Source organism: Aethalodelphis obliquidens, unplaced genomic scaffold (genome assembly GCF_003676395.1).
Source record: "Aethalodelphis obliquidens isolate GAN/ISIS:26980383/991018 unplaced genomic scaffold, ASM367639v1 scaffold87, whole genome shotgun sequence".
NCBI lineage: Eukaryota > Metazoa > Chordata > Mammalia > Artiodactyla > Delphinidae > Aethalodelphis > Aethalodelphis obliquidens.
The window spans coordinates 1711907-1723048 of NW_020838031.1; the positions used below are offsets into that span (position 1 = coordinate 1711907).

An 11142-nucleotide genomic window follows, 5' to 3' on the forward strand; every position below is an offset into this window, starting at 1 on the left:
TCTGGGTCTGGTGCTGGGGATTCAGAGAAAGACAAGATGCAGCCCTTACCCTCAAGAATGCCTGCTTTGGGGTCGGGGGAGAAAGGATGGGAGCAAACAGGTAAATAAATAATTATGGAACAGAGTGGAGGTTTTGAGATGGGCAGGTGAGCGCCTTTGCCTCTAGGGTGACAGGGTGGGCAGGGCAGGAGAGGTTTCAGGTGGGAGACGTCTGGCAGCTGTCAAGTCCTCTAGTTCTATGTCCAGAGTCATGCAGACTTGAGGGCCTGCCCTAGACAGAGAGGGCAGCCCTGTGCTGTGATATGAGGGGCTACAAAATCCAGAGCGTCTCACCTCCGCACTGTCACGTGGTCACAGATCCCTGCCCTACTTGCCCATTCCTGTGGCCAAGACAGGGAGAACCCCACTGGAACAGTAACTCCCCTGGACTAGGCAACTAGATTGTAGTCAAATTCTGCAAGATTAGAAGCCCAAACCAACAAAAATATTGGTAATTTCTGAGAATACTGCTGAGGAGCAATGTTAGGACTCCCCAACCCATAGTGGTCTTGTTCTTTTCTTATATAATATGAAAAATATAAAACATATCTTTTAATCTTCATGCTCAATGGGTTGTTTGGCTAATACAAAATTCTAGGTTAAAATGATTTTCCTCCAAACTGTGAAAGCACTGCCTTTCTGTTCCTGTAGCTTCTGCTGTGGCTATAGAGATGTCTGGGTCATTCTGATTCCCAATCTTCTGGATGTGCCCAGAGTACCCCCTGCCCCCTGAAAGGGTATAGAATCACCTGTTTGCCTGTGGTGCTCTGAAATTTCACACTAACACGCTGGCATGAGTGTTTACTTCCATTCACTGTGATGGGTACTCAGTGGGTCCTTTTAATCCAGACTTTGCATTTTCCATTTCTCTGTTTCTCTACCTTCTGTTGATGTCTCCACAAGTCTATCTTCAAATCGTTCTACTGAGTTTTCAATTTCTGGTACATTTGTCTTTGTTTGCTTAAAATTTTTATTTCCTGATTATTTGGGGTTTTTGGGGGGGAGGTCATCTTGTTTTTGCCTCACAGTTTCAATATCATCTCTAATATCTCTAAGGATATTAAAGATAGCTTTTGGAAGACTTCCTTTTCTTGAAGTCTGTCTCCTTCAGGTTGTGCTGTATTTATTTGCTCGTTTGCAGATTTGCTTGTCTTTTGTGTTGCAAGATTTCCCCAGGTGTCTGGTACTCCTTGTCTGCTTGCTGGCATTGAAGAATGAGGACCGCAAGTACGATTGGCAGCTCTGAGCATGTGGGTGGGCTTGTCCATGATGGGCTCACTCTGGCTTAGTCATTTCATTAGGGAAGACATTTTGTTGGTAAATGACACGCCTAGCTTTGTGCTAACACTGAAGAGGGCAGTTATCTGAATGATTAGAGTTAGAAAGGGCGTTTAGGACTATAATTGCTTCTTAAAGACATGCTCAGGCACTACACCTTATTTTAGCATCCTGCGTTAGTCACACCACCAGGGGTACCTGGTACCTCCAATTCCAAGCCTTTGAGGTTTCTGTAGTCTAAGCCAGTCACCTTCTCAGCTCTCCCCATGGTTGGTTTAAGACTTGCCCTTTTCCAGACCTTTAAACATTTTATTCCTTCCAGCTTCCAAGTTTTATTTTCATTGCTTTATCTACAGCATTCTCTCTCCTTCTGGGTAATTATGTTTATTTTATAATCCCAGACTTCTGCTTTCCAACTGTAGTTAGCAAAATAATGCTCCCCAAACATCTACGTCCTAATCCCCAGAACCTGTGATCTTGTAGGTTACATGGCAAAGGGAAATTATGGTTTCAGATAGCATTAACTTTGCAAATCAGCTGACCTTAAAATAGGGAAATTATCCTGGATTATCCAGGTGGGCCCCAATAATCCCAAGGATCCTACAAAGTAGAAGAGGGAGATAGACAAGAAGGTGAGACTGATGCGATGTGAGGAGGACTCAAGCTGCCATCGCTGGCCTTAAGGATGGAGAAAGGGGCCCAGATCCATCGCTGGCTTTAAGGATGGAGAAAGGGGCCCAGAGGGAATATAGGGGGCCTCTAGAACCCAGAAAAGGCAGAAAACGATTTCTTACCAGAGCTTCCAGGAAGAAATGCAGTCTTATGAACACGTTGATTTTTGCCCAATGAGATCCACGTTGGACGTCTAACCCACAGAACTGCTAAGGTAATTCTTTCGTGGTGTTGTGTGTTTAAACCACTAAGTTTGTGGTCATTTGTTACAACAGCAGTTGGAAACCAATACACAAACCATAAAAAATTAACTGCTAGGTGTCTTACCCTCCATCCATAAATAACTAGGAAATTGGACAAAATATATGAAACAACTCCTTTTAGACATTGGCAACAGTAGTGCCGACCGTGATTCCCCAAGACATGAAACTCAAAGCGAGCCTGCCTGGAGAAACTTTGCAGACCACAGTGCAAAGGGGGATCCAGCAGAGCCCAGCAGGCTTACAGAATTGAAGAGTTTGGGAGGCCAAGGAGGCTAGAATGAGGGACACAGTACCAGGGATCTTGGAAGCTACACAGAGAAAGGGGGCCGGAGTCTGCATAGGAATCCCCCTGCAGTGCCTGTAAGAATACCAATCTGCACTCATACAGGGCTGGCTAAACTCCTTTAGGCTATGCAAAAGCAACTTTGGAAGAAAGAAAAATTCTGGGAAGCTGTCAATTGAGCAATTCCCAGAATTCATAATGGAATCACACAAGCAGAAAATCGTTGAGTTCCCACAAGTGGAGAACCTAAAAGAATACATGGGGCACTGAAAATGCTTTACAAGAGAAACTAAACTGGACTTGGAATAAAAGAAACTATAGACTAACTCAAAAATAAAACCTTAAAACGAGACTCAGAAGGATCAAATACCTTACCTATGGGGCAGATCTAAGTCCAAAGCATAAAATTCACAAGGTACGGCATCCAATAACAAACCATTGGACATATAAAGAGTCAGGAATATATGACCTAAAACCAGGAGAAAAATCAGTCAGTAGAAACGGTCAACAGAAATGACAGAGAGGAAATAGCAAAGATTTTAATCACTTATTTATATGTTACAAACACATTTAAGGATTTTTTAAAACACATGAACACAATGAAGAGAGAATTTGAAGATATAATAAAAATAGACTGAACTTTTTAAGGTTAAAAAAATAGAATGTCTGAAATGAAAAAACTACTGATGCAATTAATGGCAGATTAGTCTCTGCAGAAAAAAAATGATCCGTGAACTTGAAGTCATAACAATAGAAGACCACCCAATGAAATACAGGGATAGAAAGAATTGAAAACAAAGAACAAAGTGTTAGCGACCTGTTGGAAAATTAGTGTAACATACAAGTAATTGGGGTCCCATTTAGAATAAAAAATGTGAAGTTTTTCCAAATCTAATGAAAATTATAAACCCATAGATCTGAGAAAAGCAAGAAAACCCAAGCAAGACAAACACAAAGAAAACCACACCAAAGCACACCATAATCAAACGTCTGAAACCAGTGATAAAGAGAAAACATTAAAAGCATTCAGAGAGAATGACACATTACATATTGAGGAATAAAGACAAGAATTATTTCAGACTTCTTGTCAGAAAGTATGCAGATCAGAAGAAAATGAAATAATGTGTGTAGAGTGCTGAAAGAAAAAAGATGTCAAACAGAATTCTCTACGCAGAAAAAAACATTTAAAATTTGCAGGTGAAGTAATGAAACAAAATCAATTAAACGAAATCTGCAAGAATACTTTGCCAGTAGACCTGCACAATAAGAAATGTAAACGTTGGCCCTTCAAGTAGAAAAAAAGCCATACCATGTTAAAATTTGGATCAATAAAAGAGAACAGGAGGGATGCATTAAAAAGTGTCCTAAGGAAACACTGGACTTTGAAGGGTGATGGATATGTCCATTTGATGGTGGTGATGGCTTCATGAGTGTACACGTATGTCAAAACTCATCAGATTGTAATTTTAAATATGTGGAGTTTGGTGCATATCCATTATACCTCAATAAAGCTGTAAAAAAACAAACTTGGAGAAAGTATTTGTAACACTCCATAGACTTGGAAAAAATATTTATAACATATATATTTGAAAAGGAATTATGTGATTTGTACATATATCCTTACAACTGAATAATAAGACGATCAAACAACTCTTTGCAAATGGGCAAAAGTCAAACAGACATTTCACAAAAGAAGATACAGAGGTGGTAAATAAGCATATGAAGAAATGTTCAACATCATTCATCATCAGGGAAATGATCATTAAAACCACAATGAGATACCACTACACACCCACTGAAATTGGAGAGACTGGCCTCACCAAGTATTAGTGATCATGTAGAAGCATTAGAATCCCTGTACAATGCTGGTACAGCAAACCTGGGGAAACTGTTTTGCTGTTTCTTTAAACATTAACATATACTCACCATATGACGCAGGATTTCCACTCACTTAAGAGAATGAAAGCACATATCCTCACAAATACTTGTACATAAATGTCTTAGTCCTAAGAGCCAAGAACTTCAACAACAGGTGAAGGGTTTGAACAAGTGGTCCTCAATCCAGACCATAATATACCACTCAGCAATAAAAGACAAGGAACTACTGGTGTTTGCAACAACTTGTACGAATCTCAAAACATGCTGAGCGGAAGAAGCCAGACCCAGAAGACTTCACACTGTACGATTCCTTTGACAGAAAGTTCTCAAAAAGGCAACACTAACCTATAGTGACAGAGGCAGACTACTGGTTCCCTGGGGACAGACTTATTAGTGGACTGCCTGTCAAGGGGCATAAGGGAACTTTCCGCATGATAGAAACGTTCAATATTTTGATTGTGGTGGTCACAGCAATATACACGTTAATGAAAACTCATCTAACTCTATAAAATGGGTGCGTTTGATTGTATTTAAATTATAGCTCAACAAAGGTTTCTTTTTTTAATCTTTTTATTACCTCTTTAGTAAGGTTTATGGAGGGAAAGAAATTATATGTGTGTTTTTCATCTATTATCTTTGTCTAACAATTTTTTGGTAATTTTTGAAGTATCTGTATAGGGCTTGGCTTCATGTCGGGCACTTGAGTACTTACATAACTGCTAATATTTTTATACTGCTTCATAGTTTACAAGGACTTTCACACGTATTTCATGGTATCTTCAAAAATATCTTGAGAGATTTGGCATTGATTTCTTGGCTATGACACCAGAATCACAAGAATCAAAATTAAAAAAAGTAAATTGGACTACATCAAAAGGAAAAGCTTCTGTGCATCAAAAGACACAATCAACAGAGGGAAAAGGCAACGTATGGAATGGGAGAAAATACTTGCAAATCATATATCTGATAAGGCGTTAATATCCAGAACATATAAAGAGCACCTACAGCTCAACAACAAAAAGACAAATAACCTGATTTTAAAATGGGTAAAACACTTGAACAGACATTTCTCCAAAGATATACAGATGGGCAAGCAGCATAGTCATGCTCAACTGGAACAACCACTAAGGAAGCTCAAATCAAAACCACAATCAGCGGGACTTCCCTGGTGGTGCAATAGGTAAGAATCCGCCTGCCAATGCAGAAGACATGGCTTCGTAGCCCTGGTCTGGGAAGATCCCACGTGCCGTGGGGCAACTAAGCCCGTGCGCCACAATTACTGACAGCCCGCAAGCCACAACTACTGAGCCTGTGTGCCACAACTACTGAAGCCCGTGCACCTAGAGCCCGTGCTCTGCAACAAGAGAAGCCACCCAATGAGAAGCCTGCGCACCACAACGAAGAGTAGCCTCCGCTTGCCGCAACTAGAGAAAAGCCTGTGCACAGCAACAAAGACCCAACGCAGCCAAAAATTAATTAATTAATTTTTTTAAATGCACTTGATTAGCTGCAGTGGGAACATGTCCTCATGTCCCCCCCAACGGAGGTCCTGGCCTTCTGCTCTCTCGTGCACCAAGTGGTGCTGAATTGTTCTGGGTGCTATCTCGTAGAGCATCACTCTTCCTCAACTGCAGATCATCTTCCCAGGTGACACACCATACGGCCAAGGGGTCTGGATCAGCTCCCCAAACGGGATGGCCCCGCTGACTTGCCCTGTTGAGAAAAGCGAGGGGAGGGAGGCTCAAGACCTGCCTGGTTTCCAGGTGCTCTCTTCCCTCTGGTCTGAGTCAGAGTGGTTCCCTTCCGTGGGGACCTTATTAAAAAGCCCTAAGACACACTTCTTTGCCACAGAGATTCTTCAGGTTCCAATCTGAGCCCCTTCCCCTGCATCTCAGTGTGTAAATCCCACACAGAGCCCCTGCCTCCCCACCTTGGCCAACCCCAAGGGCTCCGTGCAATTGTTCTAGCATCTGTGTGGCCAGGTCTCCAGCTTAACCCTGGACCTTTCTGATTCTGCCGTCAGCCGCTGCACTGTGCGAGCCGAGGCCAAGCCTAGGCGCCCTGTGCTCCTGTCACCCACACTGACCCAGTCTGCAGGCCACGGGTCCTTCTTGCCCAGGAAGGAAGATGGCATCTCCTGTCCCGGCCAGCCTTCCCAGGGGTCACAGCCAGCTCTCTTTTCTGCCCTCCTCCTCCTTGGGTTTCCTCCCAACACTCCCCCTCAAGGATCTTGGAAAATGATAAGACCCTCTGAGGTAGGAGATAAATGGACACCAAGCTGAACAGCTGTAACTGGTCTCCAGTTGGCATTTTGAGATAAGATAATAGCAGGAGTGGAAACCTGACTGAGTTAAAGACAAAGTGAACAGGTTTTTCTCATTCTTGTGGTCAAGGGGATTTCCCAGCCTGACACAGTGCAGAGAAGGCGTCAGTCTGGGGAGGGGCCAATGGAGGGAGGGGGCGCCAGCCCATAATATGTCCTGCCAACCCCCAGAAACCCTCACTCTGGAATCCATCTAGGCTGAGAGATGTACCCGCCACCAGGGAGGACCCTGAGTCAGACCTGATATGGGCACAAGCAAGATGACTGGGCAAAGGAAACACAGAAAACCGTCCCCATATAAGCAATTTAAACCACGCCTATTGCAGGCAGCTCACTCCGAGTTTGCCCATGTGTTCTTCCACATGCACTTGGCTTCTAATAAACACTTTATCCATCGCACAATCTTGTTCCTTTTGCTGAATTCTTTCTTCAAAGAAGACAAGAACCGAGGTCCCCCTTCTTCCCACCAGAATCATCTCCTGCTCGTAAAATGCTGATACACTTTCCCCAGAACTCAGAGGCTCCCTTCCTGCATCTTCAGTGACAGCCACAGGATGCTACCCTCTCTGTGTCAGAACACACGCAGCCTCTCACCCCATCACCCGCTAGCGTGGGACCTCGTCAGAACCTCCCCCCGACAGGAACTTGCGCAGCTGCCGTCACTCGCCTTCTCTCTGTCCCCACAGTGACCGCCCAGCCTGAGGGCTCAGGCCTAAATCAGTAGCTCACATTTCAAAAACACCCCAGTCTCCACCAGGAGAAAGTAGGAAGTGGACATTTTTATTACCGTAGCCCATATTTGAAGGGGGCTCTACAGAGCTCACAGCCAATACACAGCCAGGCTGTGGTCACAGAGGCCCGCAGCTAGGGCAACACTGGGCCACACCCACCACTTGAATCTGAGCACCTGGCGATAACTCAAAGCTCTCTGGAACAAACTGGTCCAGGCCTGCCAACCCACTGTGTCTCCTGAAGGGAAATTGTTATGCTTTGTCCCCAGTGAATGAAACCCAAACTCTCCCCTCCCCTGGGAAATCAAAATTGGTAAACAGAGGGGACTGGGACTGCAAGCTGTACAATCTTCCAGAGCTTCTCTGGCTCAAGGGTCAGCATCAGCTGCTGGCCACTTCCTGCAGTGGGCAGCTGTCCTGCCCCACAAGTCTTCCAGGCTGGGCCTCCGTAGCCCAGCGGGGGACCCCCGAGGCTGCAGGCTCCGCACCTGTGCCAAAGCAGCACCCACATCCCCGAAGGTGTGCCTGTGCTGTGTCCCCAGGAAGCTCTGACGCCTTCTGGTCCGCTTACAGTAAGGAAGAAATCCAGCGTCACAGCCCACACTGCCTGGCCCCGCTGCATCCCCAGCTCCACAGCAGGGCAGCCTCCTTGTTTACCGAGCTCTGCCTCCCCCCACACCCGCACCCCCGGGCTCCCAGGATGACTGCACAATCTGCAGATTCCTCTTGACGACCCCCCTCCGTCCTCCTGTCCCCCAGCCCCTCCCTCACCAAGGACACCCGATGCACGTGCAGTCAGGGCCCTGCCAGAGCTGGCTTTTCAGAGGGCCCCCGAGCCCAAGGCCACTGGAGCCCAGAGCGCACCACCTCCCGGGGCACCGGCAAGCTGACTCCGGAGGGACGCCAGCCAGAGGGCTACGGCAGACAGCACTCTTCCCTCAGCCCATGGGCTGTTGCGGCTTTCCTTTTTCTTTTCTTTTCCGGAATTAGCATAAGATCATTTAAGACACACATTTTAAATATTCCAGCGCCTTGCTAACAACACACAGAGCAACAGTTCCAAAATAACTCAGCATCTGTAATCCATAATTTATCATCCAAATTTGTTGTGTTCAGTTATTCACATCCTGCAACAGTGTGTCCCCAGATAAGCAAACGAACTCAAAAGAAAACTCACAAGATGAAAAAAATAACCCGAGCGTTGCAATGAAGGTTTCAGGTTGGGGTGGGAAAGTACAGGTTGCTGGATAGGGAAGTACAGTCAGAAAGAATTTTCATAGAAGACTTTCCTTCAAGACCTGACAATGACGTCATTTGCTGCCGTCTTCTCTTTTGGGAGACAGGGGTCATGGTAGTGGTCATACACCATTTTTTTACTCCTAGTACAGAGAGCACCAAATGTTTCTTCCAGCTATTTGGGGGGCACAGAATTCAATCAACATTTTGACAGATAATGATTACCCATCTGTGATGCGCCAGGTACTGTGCTTGGTATAAAAAGGGGAATAAGGTGCAGCTGTTGACCCTGAGGAACCTGCCTGATAGACAGGGACCAGAGGACTTTGAGAGGAATCTGATTCATTCTGAGTCCCGTGAGAGCAAAAAGGTGGCATATTCTTAAGTTTTTCAAAGGTCCTTCTAGACACTGTTAGGAGATTTGATTGTCGAGGCCATGAGTAGAACGATGGAGAAGAGTTTGCAATCTTCCTGGCGTCTAGGTAGGGGCTGGTAGTCACGTGGACGGTGGGGCGGGGGAGGGGTAACACGTGATCAGATGCAAGCTACAGAGCCTCCAGCACTTGCTGCTGGTGTGAACGTGGCGTGTGAGAGAGAGAGGGGTCAGCGTGACTCCTGGATCTGGGCCCGGGCATTGTGGTGAATGATGGTGCCGTTTACTGAAAAGGAAACCACGGAGGAGGATTCGTTTCAGGCGTGAAACGAAGAGGTCTGCTTTGGACATGTTGACTTGTGCTGCTTCTTATTCATACACGGGGAGGTACTGAGGTAGCCACTGTGTCTACAGATCTGAGGCTCCGGAGAGAGGTCAGGGCTGGAGAGAGACATTGCAAGTGGCCCGTTTACAGATGGCATTTAAAGTCCTGTGACTGGACGAGAGGACCCGGGAATCGAAAGTATTAGAGAAGAGGTGTGAGGAGTGACCCTTAGACGTGCCCCTATGTGTACAGGAAATAAAGACCAGGCAACCCCAGGGAGTTGGCAGCTCCCTTTAAAGATCTGCTGAAAGTGCTATCCAATACTCAACAACTTACAGCTTAATCTCATCTGGGGTCACACTCAGCTGAGCCTGTTGCTGCTCTGAATAACCAGGAAGGCAGAGCGGGAGAACGCCTCCATCCTGCGCAGAACTCTGCGCATCCCTGTTCCCACGCATTCTCCCACCTGTCGCTCGCCCCATAGGAGGCAAGTACGGTGACCTGGGAGGCAAGGGAAGAAAGCACTCCGAGAAGACTACCCAGTGCTCCCAAAAGACAAGACCATGACCGACTATATCCAGCCCTGGCACGTCGTGGGACCTCAACGAACAGCTGAGGAAGCACGGAAAGAAGAAAGCGGGAGGGGGAGAAAGGATCTAGGCAACCGTGTAATTTTCATAAATTTTCTTAGCAAAAGAGCACAGGGCCAGGAGTCAGGAGACTGGAATGCACGTACCGGCCACAGGCCAGTCACCCAATCAACCTGAGCCTCTTGTAACCAATCCACAGTGCGGAACATTTCTCATAAGGTTCTGCAGTAAAGCGAGAACTCTGCCATTGCCAGTGACACTGTGACTCGGTACGTCCAGCTGGAAAAAAAGTGCATCGATGAATCAAGAGTCCACAAAAACATGCATGTTTTAATCCACTTCTGAGTTTCTAGTCCAAGAAAATAATTCCAAATATTTTCAAAAGCGTTTGTACCAATATTAAAATAGCCTGGGTCCCTGATGACACTGTGGGAAGATAAAGCATTAATTGTTTAACCACTGTGGTCTGGTCTCTATCACCAGCAGCTGGACACGGTGCCTACCTGATTCCAAGGCTGGGGAGTCTGGCTGATTTGGGCTAATCTGGAAGTCAGGGACTTCTTGTGGTGACAGGGGAAAATAGGAAAATAGCATGTAACGAGTGATGAAATTATTCCTTCTGATCTTTTAGGGGAAAGTGAATAATCAGCTCTAATTTTAGTTTCCAGTGTGCGAATGATACAGAGAGCCGGGGGATGTGGGGATGTTGGGGAATGGGTTTCTTCCCTGGGACTGCGGTGGTTTTAAGTGCTGCCGCAGCCACTGCTGAGGACTCTGTGGGGTGACACTGTGAATGGGAAAGGCAGGTCTCTGTGTATTATATTCATTCTGAGTTTTGTGACGAATGCATACAGTCACGTAACCACTACCACAATCAAGATACAGCACTGTTCCCTCACCCCAAAGTGTTCCTTCATATACTATTGCAGTCAATTCTTTCCCCTGACCCCACCCAGGCAAAGACTGATCTGTTTTCTGTCTCTATAGCTTTGTCCACATCATCATACAAAGGGAATCCTACAATATATAGCCTTTGGAGCCTGGCTTTTCTCACTTAGCATAAGGCTCACCCATGTTACTGTACGTTGGTTCCTTTTATTTCTGTGTAGTGTCCATTGGATGGATGGACTACAGTTGGTTCATCCATTTAC

The 11142-nt window shown here is 45.7% G+C and overlaps 1 long non-coding RNA gene across 1 annotated transcript; it reads right to left on the bottom strand.

Annotated features, from left to right (window-relative positions):
• Window positions 1–5885: 5885 nt before the first annotated feature.
• LOC113613431 (uncharacterized) lies at window positions 5886–6606 on the bottom strand. The gene is made up of 2 exons (XR_003430257.1): window positions 6500–6606; window positions 5886–6126 (listed from the first exon to the last, which is right to left on the bottom strand). It is a non-coding gene; the product is annotated as an uncharacterized LOC113613431 (long non-coding RNA).
• Window positions 6607–11142: the final 4536 nt, after the last annotated feature.